This window comes from Caretta caretta, chromosome 7, assembly GCF_965140235.1.
Source record: "Caretta caretta isolate rCarCar2 chromosome 7, rCarCar1.hap1, whole genome shotgun sequence".
Taxonomy (NCBI): Eukaryota; Metazoa; Chordata; order Testudines; family Cheloniidae; genus Caretta; species Caretta caretta.
The window spans coordinates 103176091-103197231 of NC_134212.1; the positions used below are offsets into that span (position 1 = coordinate 103176091).

Sequence of the window (21141 nt, forward strand, 5' to 3'; positions counted from 1 at the left end):
CAAACACATACAAGTGCATGAAAATATAAAATTTAAATTTATTTGTTTCATACTTGATCAGGCATTTCAGTCCTGATTTTGGACTATATTTTGATACAAAATCTATCTGGAGATATAAACCTTTTCTGCATTACAGACTTTAAAATCTAACAAACACATTACCAGTTCTAGTATCCACATGTGGGTAAGTCAGTATAGTCTGCAATGAAGACATTGCATTAAAAATCATTACAATGGATATTGTAAGAATGACCAGCTTTATGAAAAAACACTATACTGTCATCAAAAATACCATCTGCCACACTGTCTCTCTAAACCCATGAAAAAGGTTTTGCGTTATTTTTTTAATCCCAATATTTAAATTTTTCTGCACTGAAAAGTCTTAACCCCAAACTACATTCTGTTAAGAAAAAGCCCTATTGGTACTAGCATATCTAGGCTATCATCAATGACAGTTCTACTAGTTTAGTAAATTTATTCTAATATCCCCTGTTAAGAATATGTTAAGTGGACTGCCCATAATCAAATAGAACATAAATCTTTGGAATGATTCTTAATAAATTAACAAATACGTCTGATTTTTAGGAAATTCTCAAAATTCAAAGGAAAGTTAGAGAATAAATAGGTAATTCTCTTTGATTTCCATACTCCCTTACATAACATTTCAAATTAATCTTTTTTTTCTACTTTGAAGATTATTCTATTTCATGCATAGTGTGATATAAAGTCAATTTGAGTGGTAACACAACACTTGAGAAAGTATTTTTTTGATTGAACACTTTCTTTCTAAAGCAGGATATTGATAAATTTTTGCCATTTAAGGCCTTCAATAGTTAGCACTTCAATCTCTTTGCTACACAAATCTCAAGTACCTGAGGTCAAATATCAGGCCATGGAAGAGGCTTGACTTGTGCATCTGTGTAATTGTTGATCCACCACACACTCACCCTGTCCCCAAACTTCCTGACAGATTCCTTGCATTGGGTTTCTGCATACCCTTCCTCCAGGGCAGCAGACCTCATACTTGTTCTGCTGCTTAGCTGACTTTGTTTGTGTTGGAAGGAATGCCTTTTCCCTTACTAATTTTTCTATACTACACAGATATAGATTAGAAATATTAAGAGGTGCAAAAGGTGTAAATAAGAAAAGGGAGCGGTCAGCTCACTGGGCATTTTGGTATGTCAAAGACCTTTACGGTTACTCTCTCTTATCCATAGCAAGAGATGGGGATATAAAATGATGTTAGCTAATAGGAAATTTACATAATAGGGGACCCTCTCATGGGAAACAGAAAAGGAAAAATATTAATTGCCAAAAGAGACTGTATAATATGTACATAAAGACGCAGAAAAAGGGTTTGCTACTTAGAGGCCAAATCTAAATAATATTCAGTCCATCTCCCTTAAGGATCCGATATAATAATCAATGTGGTGGTTCTGAGCCACAAAGGCCAGAGTTTGCGGGGGAGGGAAGGGGAGTATTTTGTTTTTTTTTAAACTGGCCAATTAGGGCTAGATTCAAGATAACATTAGGTCTTACCACCCCCATGAATTCCTGGTTCATATACATTCAGGAAAGGTGAAAAAGAGAAAGGAGATTAGACAGATTTTCTTAAATCTATCTTCTGTATTTGACCATTTAAATATCTAATCTTTTAAAACTCCACTCTTTTTGGCCTTAGTCCTTCAAACATTTATGTACATGATTAATTTTACTCATGTAATTAAAGTTAAGCATGTATATTATTTCTCTACTGAATCAGGACCTTAATGGTTAATTCATCAGTACACAGCTGATTTATTTTTTTTTAAACATAGCATATTTTCTGTACCTGGTTAATAGCTTTGTTCACATAGTTATGATAATCTCATTCTGTTTGTTTAGCAATTTAAATTATTATGAACAATGGCAACAACTGAGAGATGAATTTTGTACCAAGGGAACAGATAATGCTAACTTTGTATTTGAATGGAGAACTAACTTGGGAAAATGGTCAAACCTTATGGATTTAAACATTCACTGTTCAGATGCATCAACATTTAGAAATGAAGTTTATCTTATATTAATTTATCTTGTATGTAAATTTGTGGCCACTGCCCCATTAAATGGCTAATTATTGAAGATTAATGTTTGCAAACATGAGCCCTCTCCTTCATATTCCAATACCTCTAGCTCTTGCCTTGAGATCATAATCCTCTCTTTGTAACAGCACAGTGTTTGTCTGTGGGAATTACTACGATCATGCTGATAAGCAAGAAAAGAAGATGAGTCAATGGAGAGAAAGATAATTACATAAAAATATCTTATTAATTAGCATGCTAAGAGTCACACAAGATACATGTAAGGTAAATACTTTATACTTAAATGTTGTGTTTCCATATAAACCATAAAATATTTTTCTTTTTTTAAACTAATGTTTATTAGTGAAAGAAAAACACAGGAACAAACACACTACATATGAACTCACCATAAAGCAAAGTAAAGAATGAAATATATCAAAGAGTACATCCAGGTCAGCAACAACCCATAAGACTAGGGTATAGGCCTTTATCCAACTAAGCACAATTTAAGTAGTAATACAGATAAGTCCATGGAAGTAAGTAAATGTCTCCTTCAAGGAATTAAAGTAACTCATCCACAGTATACACAAAGAACACACAAACAATATATCCAAAATGAAAAGAACAAAAGCCCCACAAAATATTTTGAAAACACAAAACCTCAAAGTAAAAAAAAGGAGATGGATGCTTGGTAACAGCTAACAATGTTAGATGGGACTACATTTCCACTAGGAGAGGAACTAGGGTTGCCAACCCTCCAGGATTGTTATGGAGTCCCCAGGAATTAAAGATGGTCACGTGATGAAACCTCCAAGAACGTGTGCAACCAAAATTGGCAACACTAAGAGAAACACAGAGTCCCTTAGCCATATAAAAATCTGTTCATCCATAAAGAATCTGTGTAGGGCAAAAACTAGATGCTCATAAAATGAATACAAGGGACAGTAATCAAATCATCTGAATGATACTCGCCGTGTCATACCATCTGACCAGTATGTGTTTCCATTACCCCACTTCCTCCTGAATGCAGGGTCAAAAAGAGACAGAGGAGATCATCTTTATCCTAATTCTGAGGGAGTGGGAGTTTTGGGGGGAGGGCTGGAGGAGGAATGGGGCCTTTGCACTATTTCATCTTAAGTCCATTAACGCCATCTTAAAATATATATAAAGAAGAAAACCATACAACAGTTAAAAGTACACTATAAAGCTTCAACCATTTCCATTTATTTTAAAACTCAAGGAGCATGTGTGTTCCAACGTCCGGCCCCATGGACGTGCACAAGTCCATGGGGCCGGACGAGTTGCATCCGAGAGTGCTGAAGGAATTGGTGGCTGTGATTGCAGAGCCATTGGCCATTATCTTTGAAAACTCGTGGCGAACGGGGGAAGTCCCGGATGACTGGAAAAAGGCTAATGTAGTGCCAATCTTTAAAAAAGGGAAGGAGGAGGATCCTGGGAACTACAGGCCAGTCAGCCTCACCTCAGTCCCTGGAAAAATCATGGAGCAGGTCCTCAAAGAATCAATCCTGAAGCACTTGCATGAGAGGAAAGTGATCAGGAACAGCCAGCATGGATTCACCACGGGAAGGTCATGCCTGACTAATCTAATCGCCTTTTATGATGAGATTACTGGTTCTGTGGATGAAGGGAAAGCAGTGGATGTATTGTTTCTTGACTTTAGCAAAGCTTTTGACACGGTCTCCCACAGTATTCTTGTCAGCAAGTTAAGGAAGTATGGGCTGGAAGAATGCACTATAAGGTGGGTAGAAAGCTGGCTAGATTGTCGGGCTCAACGGGTAGTTATCAATGGCTCCATGTCTAGTTGGCAGCCGGTATCAAGTGGAGTGCCCCAAGGGTCGGTCCTGGGGCCGGTTTTGTTCAATATCTTCATAAATGATCTGGAGGATGGTGTGGATTGCACTCTCAGCAAATTTGCGGATGATACTAAACTGGGAGGAGTGGTAGATACGCTGGAGGGGACGGATAGGATACAGAAGGACCTAGACAAATTGGAGGATTGGGCCAAAAGAAATCTGATGAGGTTCAATAAGGATAAGTGCAGGGTCCTGCACTTAGGACGGAAGAACCCAATACACAGCTACAGACTAGGGACCGAATGGCTAGGCAGCAGTTCTGCGGAAAAGGACCTAGGGGTGACAGTGGACGAGTAGCTGGATATGAGTCAGCAGTGTGCCCTTGTTGCCAAGAAGGCCAATGGCATTTTGGGATGTATAAGTAGGGGCATAGCGAGCAGATCGAGGGACGTGATCGTTCCCCTCTATTCGACATTGGTGAGGCCTCATCTGGAGTACTGTGTCCAGTTTTGGGCCCCACACTTCAAGAAGGATGTGGATAAATTGGAGAGTCCAGCGAAGGGCAACAAAAATGATTAGGGGACTGGAACACATGAGTTATGAGGAGAGGCTGAGGGAGCTGGGATTGTTTAGCCTGCAGAAGAGAAGAATGAGGGGGGATTTGATAGCTGCTTTCAACTACCTGAAAGGGGGTTCCAAAGAGGATGGCTCTAGACTGTTCTCAATGGTAGCAGATGACAGAACGAGGAGTAATGGTCTCAAGCTGCAGTGGGGGAGGTTTAGATTGGATATTAGGAAAAACTTTTTCACTAAGAGGGTGGTGAAACACTGGAATGCGTTACCTAGGGAGGTGGTAGAATCTCCTTCCTTAGAGGTTTTTAAGGTCAGGCTTGACAAAGCCCTGGCTGGGATGATTTAACTGGGAATTGGTCCTGCTTCGAGCAGGGGGTTGGACTAGATGACCTTCTGGGGTCCCTTCCAACCCTTATATTCTATGATTCTATGAACTATATTTGACTATGCTGTATTAATTTAAATGACCATCCCTATAAGAAAAGGAGTACTTGTGGCACCTTAGAGACTAACGAATTTATTTGAGCATGAGCTTTCGTGAGCTACAGCTCACTTCATTGAAGTGAGCTGTAGCTCACGAAAGCTCATGCTCAAATAAATTCGTTAGTCTCTAAGGTGCCACAAGTACTCCTTTTCTTTTTGCGAATACAGACTAACACGGCTGTTCCTCTGAAACCCATCCCTATAAGATGCTTTGAATTGAAAAAACCTCATTAAACTTATTTTTGCTTTTCATGTGTCTTTAGATTTAGTAATTTTAAGATTTTCTTCCATTTGCAGCCAGCACAGTGTGTTATTAATTACAAAGCTGTCTAAAATTGTAATTTTATAACAGACACAAGGTGGGTGAGGTAATATCTTTTATTGGACCAAATTGTCTCTCTAATATCCTGGGACCAACATGGCTACAATACTACAAACAAAATTTTCTAATGGTTAAGCTTATTTCATATGGCCTATTAGCTATTTAGCAATAACTAGTAATATTAAACACTTGTCTTAAGTTGATTTTTTAATGTTTAGTTGGATTCAGAAAATACTATAATCTCATATAGCAGATCACTCCAGGCAATACAAAGCAAAAAATCTAATTTTCTAAAAAATCAATTTCAATTTTACTGTAGCAGTAATTGCAGACCTATATTTATGTAACAAGTACAGCAAAGGGCAACATATGGGACTTACTGTTGCCTTTTGCAATTATTAGCTATTCATTCAGTGTCAAGGTTTTCATTGCAAGCCCTTCACACACTTTCATATTTACAAAGCAGGAAAACAAATACTATAAATGAAATACTCACAAATGACTAATATGATCACTCCATACACTATAACAACAGAGCACTTCATGTATTTTTGTATGTTTTTTAATATAATTAAATTTATTTCTAGCACAAAAATCACCAGCCAGCACAGCTGCTAACTTAATCCTTTTTTTCTTATCAATAAACCAGGTACACTGAGGCAAGAGAGAGTTTATGATTCCCAAAACAGTATTTTGTGATGTGCTGTGTCTGCAACCACATCTTAATATAAGCCAGAATAATTCACTCTTAATAAGCTCTCAGTGGCGAAGGATCAATAACTCAGCCCATTTAAAAAAAAATACTGTTGACTTCTTTTGATAAAGGATTCTGTTATTACTTGGATTACATATTTTATTTGAGAGTGATTGTCGTCTTCTTTTTTTAGAATGCAATTCCTGTACCTAATTCATAACTTGTTAAAATTTCTACTTTTTTAAATGAAAAAAGGTGGAAATTGCATATGGACTTAACAAATCAACAGAATGAAGCAAATATTACATTTTCTTTAAGAACTCAATATTAAAACTATTGTTAAAAGTGTAAATTCCATTTTAATTTAAAAAACTTTTCCCTTCACCAATGTCACAAGAACAGTTGTTCCCAGACTTGTTCCGCCGCTTGTGCAGGGAAAGTCCCTGGCGGGCCGGGCCGGTTTGTTTACCTGTTGCGTCCACAGGTTTGGCCAATCGTGGCTCCCAGTGGCTGTGGTTTGCCGCTGTAGGCCAACGGGAGCTGCTGGAAGCGGCGTGGGCCAAGGGACATACGGGCCGCCGCTTCCAGCAGCTTCCATTGGAAGCCATGATTGGCCAAACCTGCAGACGTAGCAGGTAAACAAACTGGCCCAGCCCGTCAGGGGCTTTCCCTGCACAAGTGGCGGAACAAGTTTGGGAACCACTGCACTAGAAGATTGCAATATGAAAGCCAATTTCATAGAATCATAGAATATCAGGGTTGGAAGGGACCTCAGGAGGTCATCTAGTCCAACCCCCTCCTCAAAGCAGGACCAATCCCAGCCAGGGCTTTGTTAAACCTGACCTTAAAAACCTCAAAGGAAGGAGATTCCACCACCTCCCTAGGTAACGCATTCCAGTACTTCACCACCCTCCTAGTGAAAAAGTTTTTCCTAATATTCAACCCAAGCCTCCCCCACTGCAACTTGAGACCATTACTCCTTGTTCTGTCATCTACCACCACTGAAAACAGCCTCTTTGGAACCCCCTTTCAGGTAGTTGAAAGCAGCTATCAAATCCCCCTTCATTCTTCTCTTCTGCAGACTAAACAATCCTAGTTCCCTCCTCATAAGTTATGTGTTTCAGTCCCCTAATCATTTTTGTTGCCCTCCGCTGGATGCTTTCCAATTTTTCCATGTCCTTCTTGTAGTGTGGGGACCAAAACTGGACACAGTATTCCAGATGAGGCCTTGTCAATGTCAAATAGAGGGGAACGATCATGTCCCTCGATCTGCTGGCAATTTCCCAAAGGACACCAAGAGTTTTCTTTGCCTTGAGTACCAGGAAAAACATACAAAGTGGGAAACAAATAAGCCATTATGTGTATTGCACCTGTAAACTGGTGTCTCACATGAAGTTTATCCATCAGTCTGGAACAGCTACCAAATCAGCTGCTGAACGGGGTCCCACCCAAAGAGAGAGAAGCAGCATATGCTTTTTTATTTTGTTTCTTGTGCCAAGATACTCTGCTTTAAATAGCCTCTAGTAGTTCCCAGAAAAAACTCAAGCTGGAATCATTAAACTATTTATCTACAATGAGAAAACCTCTTTGAAAGAAATGGAACAGAATGGAGGGATGTTCCATTATTATTATTACTACTTGTATTACCGTAGCAACCAAAGGCCCTAATTAGGTTTTAAAGACACATCTAATTTTCCTCAGACTCTCCCAAAAATTTACCACTGGACTCAAACCACTATGATAAGTTTCTCTGTAAGTTATCATTTGGGCAGAAATCTATAAACAAATTAAAACATGAAACTAGAATTAAAGGGCCATTTAAGTTTTAATTATAGTGTTGTTCCTATGATATTATTTTCTAATTGATGCCTTTATTTACATCTGTGCAAAACGAGTGAAAAATAGATATAAGATGCTTCTAAATAATAAATCCATATATTAGAAAGCAATGACCCTACTTTTGGAAAGTAAGTAGTGAAAGTTTTCAGAGTAACAGCCGTGTTAGTCTGTATTCGCAAAAAGAAAAGGAGTACTTGTGGCACCTTAGAGACTAACCAATTTATTTGAGCATGAGCTTTCGTGAGCTACAGCTCACTTCATCGGATGCATTCAGTGGAAACTGCCAGTGGCAGTTTAAGTGTAAGTGGCAGTTTCCACGGTATGCATCCGATGAAGTGAGCTGTAGCTCACGAAAGCTCATGCTCAAATAAATTGGTTAGTCTCTAAGGTGCCACAAGTACTCCTTTTCTTAGGAGTGAAAGTGTGTCTCTCAATTTTTGGCATCCTAGTTGAGATACCTGAAAGGGGACTGATTTGCACGCACTGCAAATCCCCTTTAAAGTTCAGTGTTCAAGTATCACATTCAGCACCAATAATCACTAGCCACTTTTGAAAACCTGGCCAGTATGTAAACCTGAATTAAAAGACAATTTGTCTATTCAATGTAATGCTGATACATAAGTTTACACGTCATTTTACTTAAGCAAACAAAGTGACAATCTAATATGGTATAAAGCAGAGGATCTCCAGCATTTTGCATTCTGTGGACTACTTTCTAAGAGAAATTATCTTTCATCTTCCTGTCTGCAACCCTTCTCCTGCTCGGCCTCAAAGTGCTTCACTTTGTATATTCCCACAAAGGGGTCTGCTGTTTGAGAACCACTGGTGCAAAGTATGTGCTAAAACACATACTAAGAAATAGCATGCAGTTTTTTGTAAGACAAATAATGCTATTTTTGGTTAGCATGCACTATTCTGGTTAATCTAATAAATTCATATATGGTATTTATCACTAACTCATGGTAAAAATACATTAGCGTGGATTTCAAATAATAACAGATTCCTGTAATCATCAATCAAAGTAGGTTGCAAAGGTTAAGACAAAACTGCAAAATATGCCAAAAAGCAGGCACTGAAATCAATCTGCATGCACGTAGTCAGGTCCCTAGAAGCATAAAAACTCATTTCTGCTAACAGGCTTTTCATAGCATTTGAGAGAACATTATGCTCAAGTACTCTCCACTGGTCAGTGCGCAGTAGATTAGAATCAATGCTATTATTTTGTCATATCAGTGTCTGTGCAGCATTTAAAATGTTTTTGACAGAACTTCCCTCAGCTTCTAGTAGCAAGACATCAATCTATATTATAATATAAAGGGGGATTGAGGTAAAAATACATATATGCTCTCAGTATTAAAACACAGATAGCTATCCCCAAAATATGAAATCTGAGAGTAAAATTCAACAGCATCTTCAAAAGATAAAGTATTTTAGGGAAACGGCAGCAGAATTTAAACAAGAACAAAATGTTAATATTTGTAATCTTTTTACTGGTTATATGCTGCTCTGATATTTGTAGGGCCCAATCCTGCCATCCTGAATAAAAACAAATAGAACCAATACAACGTTTGAGTTTATCTCTATGAAATAAAGGTAGCAACATTTATAAGATTTAAATGACAAATGTTTGTTTTTTCTGTGGCTGCAGACATAATTATGAGAACACTTCTTCCCCTTGTGAGATTGCCCATCCAGATCCAATAATCCTAAGTGTTCCAACATTGTTTGAATTTACGTATTGTTCTCCTTTACACTTTCCCTGGACAATATATGTTTTCTTTCTTTTGTATATTAACCTGAAGCAGATGTCTCACCATTGGTTCTAAGGTAACAACCCTGTCTGCCTCAACTAGAAAAAGCATATGAAGCAGTCAGGTTTCTGAAGACTGGTGAGGAAGGAATTTATAGATGAGTAATTCATTGATTCAGTGATGTATAGACTCCATTTTGCAAAGATGACTCAAAAATCCACATTTGGTCTGTGAGTGCTGGATCTCTGAGCTAGTAGAAATATGCTTAGAAAGAAAGCTCCTATGTACCCTGGTCTTCATACATCTAGCCCTATCCTCTGACCAGTAGACAATAGTGCAGTATTTTACGTTTTGTGAAACAAAGTCTGCTGATCTTTTAAAAAGACAAATATATCATCTGATATAACAATAAATTAATGAAGTCCTAAATATATTTTCATTTCCATATGTTGTGCTGTAGAAGAATGAGACTATATTTTTGGTTTTGGTGTCTGACTATGTACACTATAATGACATTTATATCCTAGAAAGACATTTAAACAAATGTTAAATTAAATGTTTTGTTCAAAGTTAAAATGGAAGGTATACTTCCAAACTGGACCTTTGTGGGGAACTATTCACTGTGGCTCTTAAATAAGGCAGATCAGCAGTGCCAATCTGGGAAGATCTCCCTAACTGAATAAAAGAATTTAAAACGATCATAATAAGCAGCATTTATGGTAAATTGAAGCATCACTAGTAACAAGAAAATTTACATGGATCAAAACTAAAAAAAATGGTTGAAAGACATATCACATATATACTTCTCAGTTTCCTCATCTGTATTCTGTGTATAGTGATACTTACCATCTTTTGTAGAATGTTTTGAGATCCACAAATAAAAAGTGCTATACAGGAGTTAAGTACTATTGTTAGAGAAAAAACTGAATCCATAATGGGGAAAGATTTTAATTATCCATGTGTATTCTCTTTTAAGGTGTGTCTGGGCCAACATGTTTTCAAACTAGTCTCCATGAAAACATAGCACTATTATGAACTATTTATTAGAACTACTATAATTATGTTCTGTCTTAATGTTATTGACAGAATCTTAGTTTATAAGCCCAGAAGACATCATTGTAGTCATCTAGTCTGACCTTCCATACAGCACAGATCATTGGACTTTCCTTAATTCCTGTTTGAACTACAGCCTATCTTTAAAAATAAATTTAAAAATTTAAAAATTGCCAGTGATAAAGAGTCCACCACGAACCCTGGTAAATTGTTCCAACAGTTAATTACTCTGACTGTTAAAAATTTGCCCCCTTATTTCTAATCTGAACGTGTATGCCTACACTGCGGCTTAGAGTACGCCTTCCAGCTTGTTAGACAGACACACGCTAGCTCTGCTCAAGCCAGCATGCAAAACTAGTTTGGACACAGACATAGGTAGTGGCTCGGGCTAGCCACCTGACCCCAAGTCCGTACTCTGGAGGCTAGCCGGAGCCACTGCTCGTGCCACATCATTCACACTGCTATTTATAGCACAGATCTGTCTACTCGAGCTGGGAGACACTCCCAGCTGCAGTGTAGCCATACCCAATTTGTCCAGCTTCAGCTTTCAGCTATTAGATCTTGATATACCTTGGTCTGCAAGATTGAAGAGCTCATAATTAAACTTTTGTTCCCCATATATGTTCTTATAGGTTGTGATCAAGTCAACCCTTACCTTGCTCTTGGTTAAACTAAACAGATTGAGCTTTGGGAGACTATCACTATAAAGCATGTTTTCCAATCCTTTAATTCATTCTCAAAGCTCTTCTCTGAACCTCTCCAATTTATTAACATCCTTCTTGAATTGTGAACCCCAGAATGGGAACACAGTATTTCTGTATTGGTCACACCACTGCCAAATACAGGGGGAGTATAAACTTCTTACTACTACTCAAAATTCCCCTATTTATACATCCAATGGTTGCATTAGCCCTTTTGGCCAAAGCTTCACACAGGAAGCTCATGTTCAGCTGATTATCCACCACCACCCCCCAAGTTGTTTTCAGAGCCATTGCTTCCCAGGATAGAGTCCGCCATCCTGTAAATATAGTCTACCTTCTTTGTTCCTAAACGTATGACTTTACGTTTGGCCTTAGTAAAATGCTTGCTGTTTGCTAAAGGGCAGTTTGCCAAGTAATCCAGATTGCTTTGTACCTGTATCACCAACCTATCCTCTTTATTGTTTACCACTCTCCCAATTTCTGTGTCATCCACAAACTTTATCAGTAATAATGTTATATATTAATTGGTGAAAATGTGAAATAGCACAGGGCCAAGAACCAATCCTTCTGAGACTCCACTAGAAATAAAGTGGCTTTCTCTACGATTCCCATTTACAGTTATATTTTGAGACCAGTTTCAGAGTAACAGCCGTGTTAGTCTGTATTCGCAAAAAGAAAAGGAGTACTTGTGGCACCTTAGAGACTAACCAATTTATTTGAGCATAAGCTTTCGTGAGCTACAGCTCACTTCATCAGATGCATACTGTGGAAACTGCAGAAGACATTATATACACAGAAACCATGAAACAATACCTCCTCCCAAGTATTTGCTTCACCAACTCACCAACAACCACATACCACACAACAGAACCACTAACCCAGGAACCTATCCTTGCAACAAAGCCCATTACCAACTGCGCCCACATATCTATTCAGGGGACACCATCACAGGGCCTAATAACATCAGCCACACTATCAGAGACTCGTTCACCTGCACATCCACCAATGTGATATATGCCATCATGTGCCAGCAATGCCCCTCTGCCATGTACATTGGTCAAACTGGACAGTCTCTACGTAAAAGAATAAATGGACACAAATCAGATGTCAAGAATTATAACATTCATAAACCAGTCGGAGAACACTTCACTCTCTCTGGTCATGCAATTACAGACATGAAGGTCGATATCTTAAAACAAAAAAACTTCAAATCCAGACTCCAGCGAGAAACTGCTGAATTGGAATTCATTTGCAAATTGGATACTATTAATTTAGGCTTAAATAGAGACTGGGAGTGGCTAAGTCATTATGCAAGGTAGCCTATTTCCCCTTGTTTTTTCCTAACCCCCCCCCCCCCCAGACGTTCTGGTTAAACTTGGATTTGTGCTGGAAATGGCCCACCTTGATTATCATGCACATTGTAGGGAGAGTGGTCACTTTGGATGAACTATTACCAGCAGGAGAGTGAGTTTGTGTGTGTGATTTTTGGAAAAAGGAGGGGGGGGTGAGAAAACCTGGATTTGTACTGGAAATGGCCCACCTTGATTATCATGCACATTGTAAAGAGAGTGGTCACTTTGGATGGGCTATTACCAGCAGGAGAGTGAGTTTGTGTGTGTGTGTGGGGGGGGGGGGGGGGAGCAGAGGGTGAGAAAACCTGGATTTGTGCTGGAAATGGCCCACCTTGATTTTCATACACATTGTAAGGAGAGTGGTCACTTTGGATAAGCTATTACCAGCAGGAGAGTGAGTTTGTGTGTGTGATTTTTGGAAAAAGGAGGGGGGGGGTGAGAAAACCTGGATTTGTGCTGGAAATGGCCCACCTTGATTATCATGCACATTGTAAAGAGAGTGGTCACTTTGGATGGGCTATTACCAGCAGGAGAGTGAGTTTGTGTGTGTGTGTGTGGGGGGGGGGGGGCAGAGGGTGAGAAAACCTGGATTTGTGCTGGAAATGGCCCACCTTGATTTTCATACACATTGTAAGGAGAGTGGTCACTTTGGATAAGCTATTACCAGCAGGAGAGTGAGTTTGTGTGTGTGGTTTTTGGGAAAAAAAAAGGGGGGGGGGGAGAAAACCTGGATTTGTGCTTGAAATGGCCCACCTTGATTATCATACACATTGTAAAGAGAGTGGTCACTTTGGATGGGCTATTACCAGCAGGAGAGTGAGTTTGTGTGTGTGTGTGGGGGGGGGGGGGGGGGGCGGAGGGTGAGAAAACCTGGATTTGTGCTGGAAATGGCCCAACTTGATTATCAAACATATTGTAAGGAGAGTGATCACTTTAGATAAGCTATTACCAGCAGGAGAGTGGGGTGGGAGGAGGTATTGTTTCATGGTCTCTGTGTATATAATGTCTTCTGCAGTTTCCACAGTATGCATCCGATGAAGTGAGCTGTAGCTCACGAAAGCTCATGCTCAAATAAATTGGTTAGTCTCTAAGGTGCCACAAGTACTCCTTTTCATTTTGAGACCAATTAGTTAGGCAGTTTTTAATCCTCTGTGTGTGTGTGTGCGCGCGCGTGCGTGCGTGTAAAATATTACATTTGTATTGTTCTAGTTTCTTAATCAAAATGCCATGTGGTACCCAGCCAAATGCCATAAAGAAGTCTATTACATCAACACTATTACATTTCTCCACCAAACTTGTAATCTCATCGAAAAACATACAAGGTAGTTTGACAGGATCTATTTTTCATAAATGCATGTTGATGGGTTTTACCCTCCTTTAATTTTTTTATTAATCGAGGACTGCAACAGCTGTTCCACTATTTTGCCAGGGATCAATCTCAAAGGTGTTTAATGTAAGTCTTGCTAAAATACATTCCTAACCAACTTTATTTCTAGCAGACACAGAGTAAAGCTTCATTAATTTGTTATGACCTCACAGGTGTTCTGTTCATGGATGAACCATCTGAGTGTTAGCTGCCCATACAGCTTGAGCAGTTGCAACACCTACATTGCTTGACTCCATGGTTTGTCATGCAGCTGTCGCAATTACCAACTATTCCAAGTTTACGTGCATGAGATTAGGCATATCCAACACATGAAAGAGGGCTGCTTATAGTATTTTAGGGTCATCATGTCAAAATAGTATTCAATTTCTGTATATTGTTATTAGTTGAAAGAATTGTTTTACAAAAGTAATTTACAATGGTAAAACAATAATCAGGTGTTTCAATTGCTAATGTACTGATAATCTGAATAAAAGCACATAGCCTACTAAAAGAAACTGCAGCTTCTACTGCATTTCACAGGAGAAGACTTATTATTCAGAGGTCATTTCTGCTGGCAAGAACCAAAATCTATGATCACTTTCCACCTCATTTCCCTGACAGTCTGCTCCCATTTAGTCTGTCTGGGCAGAGAGAAACTGACAGATTCCAACCCCTCCCCAACAAGTCAGATAAAGGTAAGGAAGCTCAACCAGTTCCACTCTCATCTGCTTACTGATGTACAAGATCTTTGACTGGCTCTGATCCCTCCCCTTTACCCACTGAGATCACATTTCCAGTACAAGCTTCAGGCACACTTCTGCCTTCTTGGACTGCAAGCGGCAAACATTATTTTCCCTTCTAAGAGACTGAGAATTATTTTGAACTAACATGTCTCTGATTTGAGTGTAACATGAATATTTTTCTATCTTGTTTCAACAGTTTACTATTAATCCTGCATCTTGATGCAAGTATATTTAGTGAACATTCTACTCGTTGCAAAAACTAAAGAACACACATTTACTGCTTTAACTCCATTGAAGTAATGCTGACCATAAAGCATGGAACTTCTAGGGTCAGACAGATGCCAAAACTTTGAAGTGTCACATTAGGAGAATTAGCAGTGAGTGCTGGGGAAGTGCACTGTTAGTCATGTGAAAGACATCTTTTTTTAAATCTATCATCATAGATTCATATCATCATATCATCAAACTGACAATATTTGAGAGAAAAGGCAGTTTATTATTTTTACATAAACTGATAAATTATTCTCATGTTAACGACCTGGCTGATTATTTATTTATTTATAAGTGTGTTGAGAGATGGATAGGTGTGTGATATAAATAGAAAGAATGTGTCTTCAGACCCACTCTACATAGACAAGAGGAGTGTGCACTATGCAAAGCATATGAGAAACAAATACAGTGAGTCAGATCTTCCATTGCTGTAAATCAGCATAGCTCTTCTGAAGCACATTTACTCCACTGAGATTCAGGCCCATTATATATAATTTACAGATTGAATAAATATTTATTTTGAAATCAGATATAACACATTCAAGTTAAAAGCTGATTAGTATTTATATTGGTATAAAAGCATTATAAAGGACCAGTAAACAATACAACTGGTCCATTTACTTTTAGGGACACATCCCACCTTGCCCAGGTAGACACAGAAAATCCTAAATGCACAGGAACCTCTTGTTCTGTATTGGGAGGGGACAGCAGTCCACAGAAGGCCATCCCCATAGTATGGCGTGATGTTGTGAGGGTAGGCTATTTAGAGGCCAGGAGATCAGCCATTATACAGATCTAGAAACCTGAAATACCTGCCTTGGAAAGTCAATGTGCAGCGGCTCATTGGTTATAGTACTGGTATAGTATAGTGAAGTACAATAACTTCACTTCTGCTCCATGCACAGCTACTGGAACAGAGAAAATAATTCCTTTCCCCAAATCCTTTTTATAAGTCCATTAACTTGTTTTTTGTTTATGGGATGAATAATAGTTGGGTTGCACCATTTGACCCTTATGAATTGCATAACACAGCACCCATCTTAAATTATAGTACAAAACTGAGTCCCAGTAGTGACTTCATAGAATCACAGAATATCAGGGTTGGAAGGGACCTCAGGAGGTCATCTAGCCCAAACCCTGGCTCAAAGCAGGACCAATCCTCAACTAAATCATCCCACCAGGCCTTTATCAAGCCTGACCTTAAAAACCTCTAAGGAAGGAGATTCCACCACCTCCCTAGGTAACGCATTCCAGTGCTTCACCACCCTCTTAGTGAAAAAGTTTTTCCTAATATCCAACCTAAACCTCCCCCACTGCAACTTGAGACCATTACTCCTTGTTCCGTCATCTGCTACCACTGAGAACAGACTAGAGCCATCCTCTTTGGAACGCCCTTTCAGATAGTTGAAAGCAGCTATCAAATCCCCTCTCATTCTTCTTTTCTTCTGCAGACTAAACAATCCCAGTTCCCTCAGCCTCTCCTCATAAGTCATGTGTTTCAGCCTCCTAATCATTTTTGTTGCCTTCCGCTGGACTCTTTCCAATTTTTCCACATCCTTCTTGTAGTGTTGGGCCCAAAACTGGACACAGTACTCCAGATGAGGCCTCACCAATGTCGAATAGAGGGGAACGATCACGTCCCTCGATCTGCTCGCTATGCCCCTACTTATACATCCCAAAATGCCATTGGCCTTCTTGGCAACAAGGGCACACTGCTGACTCATATTCAAGCTTCTTGTCCACTGTAACCCATAGGTCCTTTTCTGCAGAACTGCTGCCTAGCCATTCGGTCCCTAGTCTGTAGCGGTGCATGCGATTCTTCGGTCCTAAGTGCAGGACTCTGCACTTGTCCTTCTTAAACCTCATCACATTTCTTTCGGCCCAATCTTGAGCCTTATTAAACAGCAGGCACCATAGTTACTAACTAAATAGGCCAATTTTTTAAAAAAATAAATGAGTGCATAACGTCAGGTCCTAAATGTACATTTATGCACCTAAATATGTGGCCTAATTTTCACATCTATTGAGTAGAGTGGTGGAAAATAGAAAAATAATTTTGTGGGGGAAAATGAAATTTCAAAGTTGTTTCCTTTTTCACAGGGATCACAATGGAATAATTTTACATTTTTGGTGATATTTTAATTGAAATTTTTGATTAAAATCACTACTTACATTGTTCATTTACCAAAAAACACTGCTCTCAATGAAAACCAGGTTTTTGAAGAATAAAATTTTTGCTAATAGTCTCAAAAATGATTTTGCTGAAAGTGTCCATAAAGTTTAAACAACAAATGTTGTGGAAATTTTTTGTCAACATTTTTTCATGAAAAGTTTCATTGTTGCAAAAAGCCTATTACAGCAAAAACACTTTTCATATGAAAAATTCCAACTGAGCCTGGCTAGCTCAGTTGGTAGAGCATCAGACTTTTAATCTGAGGGTCCAGGGTTCAAGTCCCTGGTCAGGCAATGAGCTATTTCCCAAGATTATAAAAGTCTATCACTTTGGCATCCTTCTGCGTGTCCTTTGGGGTGGAGGGATAGCTCAGTGGTTTGAGCCTTGGCCTGCTAAACCCAGGATTGTGAGTTCAATCCTTGAGGGGGCCATTTAGGGATCGGGGCAAAAATTGGGGATTGGTCCTGCTTTGAGCAGGGGGTTGGACTAGATGACCTTCTGAGGTCCCTTCCAACCCTGATATGCTATGCTATCCTATGCTATGAACTAGTGCTGAGCAGCTTGCTGTTCCTGTTGAAATTACAGTCCTCAGCACCTTTGACAATCAGGCCATTTATTTAGGTAAGTAAATACGGACCTCAGGGGACTAACCTGAAGTACCCATTTTCAAAAAATCTTGGAGGAAGTATTTACTACTTAATGGGCAACCCAGAGAACAGCCCTGACAAAGCCTCCTGTTGGAGCTTCAGGGTTTGTTGTTGGTGTTTTTACACAATCTTATCACTCTAATATCACATACATATTGATGAATAAGGCCGTAACAAACATAGGAAAACTCTTTTCAAATTTTTGTTAAAGGAACGAAATAGAAAATCAGATTACTGCCATGAAATTTTGCATCCACGTAAACCTTGATATGAACTATGAACTCCATCAAACTGGGATGAACTCCAGCATTCTTTTTTTCAGTATTTAGGATTATTATAAAACCGTTGAAATACAAGGCCTTCATGCCACTCAAGTCTCACATCTGGACATGCAGTGAGTCATGGTCAGAGTGGCAAGAACAGCAGGTACCATGTGCTTCCAACAAGTCACAGAAAGGGTCTCCACACAACCCCATATAGCAGGAAGATCAACCTTTGATTATAGCTTGATACATTCTCGTGGGAGAACCACACACACAGTTTTCACCACAGGAAAACAAAGGTATCTAAAACAACTACTACCTACTGTTTATGCTTTCACTCAAAGAGAAAAAATTCTTTGAGATCTTCATAAAAAGGTACTGCTTAGACATCCACTAAAATTTACTGTATCTTGTAGTCTCTTACAGTTAAACTGGAATCCAATCCAGTGCTTGATCAAAGCCCATCGACATCAATGAGTGTCTTTTGACTGATTTTAATGACTGTGATTCAAGCTCTCAGATCAGCAGTTAAATCTGAAATGTATTATGAAAAAAAAAAAACTACTCTATGTAAGCGAGTTGTTAAAATTCTGACCACACTTCCTTTATTTCTACTATTATATTCACCAGATCAAAGAGCAGCTACTTCAACCTGCTACCAACTGCATTTAACAATTTTACTTTGTTGTTTGGTAAATGAGAGTAAATATACATCAGAAACTACAAATAAGAAGATTACAAATAATTAAAATCACTCCTATTAAAGTGAGTTTCAAACTTTTTAACCAAAATTCACATAAATCCTTGAAAATAGATGGTAGACAAACAAAGCTGCCACTAATTTTATTACAGGATTGACAACAAGGAACTATAAAAAAGATTTCACAAAACGTACATATAAAATTTGTTATACATGAATGAGTTATACATAAAAATACAGTGTTAGGTATAGTGTTAGGTACTGTAGCCAGACGACCCGCACCCCCAAAATTGGTCTTTCGAGTGCAGTCTGCACAATTTCCTGTTATGCTGTTACAAAGCCACAAGCAGTGGAAGCTCCCCAACGATGTTAGATGCTTGCTTAAAGCTGCATTGCTCTATATTACCAATTGTATTCATGCTTATGAATACGGAATCAATTAATGTAAGCAATGAGTGAGAGAGGTGAGTAACAGCCAATGACAAAACAAAGCAGCAAATATCACTTTTTATGGAACCATGATATTATTTTGGTGAAAGCATAAATCTCAAGACGGACAGCCAGGTGGTTACCAACAAGGAAATGTAACAGCGCACTAAACTTGGGACAGGACTGGGAGCAACAGAGCTCTCCTGCGGATCCAAAGGGACTTTGGGGACTCTCGTCACCTCATGTCCAATCTCCAGGCAGCTGTCGCCTGGCCAGCCTCAGCCACCTGCAAAACTGAAATCAACATCTGTGCCTGTAGCCTGCCAGCATGAATTGTGTTGGGTGTGAGAGTATAATTTTGCAAGTAAGGAATGCCAATAAAATCAACCCTCAGTGCTCCTCTAGTTTGACTTTTGTTTGTGGTTATTTCTTGGCTGGTTCCAAGAACGGGTAACAGGTACTTACAAAAGACAGAGCATTTTTACAAGCAATGTCCTCTGGGGATGCTAGTGCTCTCCCTATGATTTTTTTTTTTTTTGCTTTAAATACAGATTTAAAATATTAATGACAGAGTTATGTTATTGGCAGTGAAAAATGTTTTCAGAGTTGTGGTGGGTAAAACATATTGACTACAGTAAAAGTGATAGTACATTCACAATTCTTGTCATTTCATTAGTAAGTCCTAGTCCTCTAAAATATAAAATATGATTCTGAATATGGGTTGCCACATTCCACTCTTATAAAACTTAAGATATGTAACCCTACAGCACTGCAACATGTAGTTTAACAGCATGGACTTTTGTGGTACAAATTACAAATGACACCAAAAAAAGTAATGGATGTTGTTATGAAAACTATTTTCCTGATGGCACATCCATTAAACTAAAGTGGCCCGTTTGCAAAATATAATAGTTATAATAGCGCTTTCTCATAAAACAACAGAGTCTGTATAATGTTTAAAATAATTTTGTTTGTATCTTATAGAATATAGAATCGTTACATTATAGTAATTTTCCTCACAGAAAGCTGAACAATCCTATTTGAAGATGACAATATATCTTTTCCCAAATAGCTACAGTTCATCATTTTGGGCCTAATTCTGCAAGGCTCTGAGTGCTCCCAGAGTGGTGCTTGGTGCTCCCAGCTTGGAGTGGAAGACCCTCAGCAAGTGTGCAGCACCTTGCAGACTCTGAACTTTTCACTGTAATGAAAAACAGTAATAGATAATTTAAAAAAAAATTGCTAAAAAATCCACAAATTAAATTTCATTACAACCCATTTCACTTTTTGTTATCATTTCCAAGAAATGGATGACTTTACTCTCTAATACGTAGAAATGAAAATGTTCTGCATATTGTCAAATAAAAATTAATCAACTGCACAAAAATTTCAGATTGAGAAATATTTGTGGTTTTACTCCAAGGCAGGATCAAAAAGGCCTCTGCCAGAAGCTGGCAATGGGAGACAAGGGACGGATCACTTGATGATTACCTGTTCTGTTCATTCCCTCTGGGGCACCTGGCATTGGCTACTGTATGGAAGACAGGATACTGGGCTAGATGGACCTTTGGTCTGACCCAGTATGGCCGTTCTTATATTATGTTCTTATGAGAAGAGACCAGTTTTTAGTCAGAAATTATCTTAACTTTTGATTGAAAACAGAAAAAAGGCCAAATGGAAGAAAGGGGAGGTTGATAATAATGAATATAAATCAGAAGCTCAGAATTACAGAAAATTGATAAGGGAGGCAAAAGTACACAAGGAGAAATCCTATTGTCCCTGACTCTGGTGGATTTTTTAAGTATATGAGGAACAAAAATAATCCTGACAATGTTGTTGGTTTATTACTAGATAGAAATAGTAGAATTGTCAATTACAATGCAGAAAAGGTAGAAATGTCAAATAAAT

The 21141-nt window shown here is 38.6% G+C and overlaps 1 protein-coding gene and 1 non-coding gene across 3 annotated transcripts in view; one reads left to right on the top strand and one right to left on the bottom strand.

The window, feature by feature from the left end:
- DOCK1 (dedicator of cytokinesis 1) overlaps positions 1 to 21141 on the bottom strand; it is a 563486-nt gene that overhangs the window by 250446 nt on the left and 291899 nt on the right. The window lies entirely within an intron of this gene.
- On the top strand, positions 17415 to 17487 carry TRNAK-UUU (transfer RNA lysine (anticodon UUU)). The gene has a single exon. It is a non-coding gene; the product is annotated as a tRNA-Lys (tRNA).